Raw genomic sequence first — 3,390 nt, forward strand, 5'->3', positions numbered from 1 at the left:
GGACCCAACTACCTGAGCCATCATTTGCTGAGTTCCAGGGTGCCCACTGGCAGGAGCTGGAATCAAGAACACAGCCAGGGGCCGGCGCCGTGGCTCAATAGGCTAATCCTCCACCTTGCGGCGCCGGCACACCGGGTTCTAGTCCCGGTTGGGGCGCCGGATTCTGTCCCGGTTGCCCCTCTTCCAGGCCAGCTCTCTGCTATGGCCAGGGAGTGCAGTGGAGGATGGCCCAGGTGCTTGGGCCCTGCACCCCATGGGAGACCAGGAAAAGCACCTGGATCCTGGCTCCTGCCATCGGATCAGCGCGGTGCGCCGGCTGCAGCGGCGGCCATTGGAGGGTGAACCAACGGCAAAAGGAAGACCTTTCTCTCTCTGTCTCTCTCTCACACTGTCCACTCTGCCTGTCAAAAAAAAAAAAAAAAAAGAACACAGCCAGGACTTGAACCTAGGCACATGGGTATGGGATGTAGTTGTTCCAGATAGCATCTTAATAGCTGTGCCAAATGCCTGCCCTCCAAGGGATCTTTTAAGGTCTTAGAAATGTCCTGAATTTGGATTATGGTGATATTTGCACAACTATGCATATTTGCTAAAACTCACTAATATCTACAGAAAAAACAGGTGAAATTATACCCCCAATTTAAGCTGCTAATGGTAATAATGATCACCAGTAATATCGCTATTGTTGTGGCTGGCGCTGTGATGCAGCAGATTAAAGACCCCAGCCTACAGTGCCAGCATCCCATATAGGAGCCGGTTTGAGTCCCCGCTGCTCTACTTCTGATCCAGCTCCCTGCTATGGCCTGGGAAAGCAGTAGAAAATGGTCCAATTCCTTGGGCCCCTACACCTGCATGGGAGACCTGGAGGAAGCTCCTGGCTCCTGACTTTGGATTGGCGCAGCTCCGGCCATTGCAGCCAATTGGGGGGTGAACCAGCATGCTGCTGTTACTCTACTGAAAGCACTGATACATAACAATGAAACATACTGCTATTACAGAAAGCAACAAAATAATATCTTGAAAACTATGTGTTTTGCTTATTCAAGCTTAATAAATACGAAGAACTTTTTGTAATACCTAAATTAGCTTTTCTTTTTTTAAACATTTCTCTTATTTTAAAGATTTATTTATTTGAAAGTCAGAGTTACACAGAGAGAAGGAAAGGCAGAGAGAGAGAAAAGTCTTTCATCTGCTGGTTCACTCCCCAATTGGCTGCAATGGCTGGAGCTGTGCTGATCTGAAGCCAGGAGCTTCCTCCATGTCTTCCCATGTTGGTGAAGGGGCCCAAGGACTTGGGCCATCTTTTACTTCTTTCCCAGGCCATAGCAGAGAGCTGGATCGGAAGTGGAACAGCCAGGCTCAAATCAGCAGCCCATATGGGATGCCAGCACTGCAGGTGGCGACTTCACCCAATAAGCCACAGAGCTGGCCCCTAAATTAGGCTTTCAAATTAAAATAAACCACAACAAAAAAGAAGAAAGCTACAAATGACAGATCCCATAATTTCTTCCAAAATTAAAAATAAAAGTCCTTAACAGAGAACTTACATCAATACTCCAAATTGCTTTTTTTTAACTCTCAGTTGCAAGAGACAGAAACCCTCCTTGAACTAGTGTAAAAAGAGGAACACATTAGATCACAAAGAAGGAACAATGGAGTGAAGCGGGGGATGTGCCCAGATTCATCCTCATCTTAGCTCTCACAGCACACCAGCCCCATTGTCTACAAAATGGCTTTTGTACATGGGCCTCTTCCAACCCCAGCTTCAGGCCAGACCCCTACATATCACAGCAATCAAAGAGTCTCTTCTCTGCCAGCTCTGCTTAAAACCCTGGGGAAGAACTCTGACCCAGCTACTAGCCCATACCACCCCATCAGCAAAAAGGAGGGGAGGAGATAGCTGCTGAGCATATAAAAATTCAAGATGCTTACAACAGCATTCACTTTTAAATTTCCTCCTGGGTTTCCAGTACAGACCAACTTTCTCAATGTGCCCTGTAGACTCACCAATTACAGTGCCAATTGATGGAATTCATACCATAAGAAATACTGTATGTGCTATGGACCAATTACTCTACCAGGTGATCCCATTTAGGATTCGGATTCACAACAACCCTAACAGGTCATTATTACCCTGTTCCACAAGCAGCAGTGAAAGCTCCTTTCACTTTATAGCCTTTAATAAGCACCCTAGGAAGATAAAAAAAAAAAAAAAAAAAAGAATTGTTGCAGCTTCCACCACCTATCTTCCTTTCTTCTTCCCTCCCTTCTTCCTTCCCTTTTCAATAACTGAGCTCTTTAAGACCTCACCAGCACACTTTCTGCAGTTCTCACTTGTTTAATATTGAAACAAGGACATTTTTAGTAAGTTTCTCAACTCATGCTTTAGGAATATTTTGGGGAGAAAAGCATGACAGTACATTGAGCGCCTGACCTACATTAGCTCCTCTACGGATTGCTCTGTGCAACATTTTCAAGGCTGGAAATGCTTAACAACCCTCCCGAGTCTTTCGTCTTGTCGTTTAATATCATTACATGTCTTAATTTTCATTTCCTCCTTTTGTTGCATTTTTTTCTTTTATTTTTAACTGACATATAAAAATATATGTATAGGATACCATACAATTTGTCCATGCATATTCTCAACCTATCTATTTCCTCAATGATTTAACACTTCTTTGGGGTGGAAAATTCAAAATCCTTTCTTCAGTTCTTTTTTATTTTTTGAGAAATATACAGTATATTTTCCGTATCTATAGTGACCCTACTGTACATTAGAACAGTAATTCTTATCTAACTGCAGTTTAGTACCCTCCCTTTTTAAAACAAAATCCTAAGAAAGTTTCCTTTTCTACTACAGCCCAGAAAATTTTCACCCATTGCCTTATTCATCAAACCAATTAATTCAACAAATATTTGTTGGCCCTCTGCCAGTCACTCTGCTGGAACTGAGGATAGCACCATGAACAAAACAGACACAGTCCATGGCATGACCGTGGGGTGGCACAACTCCAGGGGGCACCACTCACATCGAATACAATACTGACATGGAGCTAACAGAATTATAAAGTGAAATGTAATCTATAAATACAAGTACATTATTATGATGGTTATTGCTTTTGATCTTTAAGAGATAAAATATTTTATAATAAATACAAAAAGTACTAAGCACAAAAGGGCCCATATGGGATGCCAGTGCTTCAGGCCAAGGAGTTAGTTAACCCGCTGTGCCACAGCACCAGCCCCACTGCTTCTTTTCTAATACAGCTCCCTGTTAATGTGCCCTGGAAAGTAGCAGAAGATGGCCCATGTCCCTGAGCCCTTGCACCCTCATGAGAGACCTGTATGGAGTTCTAGGCTCCTGGTTTTGGCCTGGCCTAGCACCAGCTG

Source organism: Oryctolagus cuniculus, chromosome 3, assembly GCF_051225735.1.
Source record: "Oryctolagus cuniculus isolate XC-2025 breed Fujian yellow rabbit chromosome 3, ASM5122573v1, whole genome shotgun sequence".
Lineage (NCBI taxonomy): Eukaryota > Metazoa > Chordata > Mammalia > Lagomorpha > Leporidae > Oryctolagus > Oryctolagus cuniculus.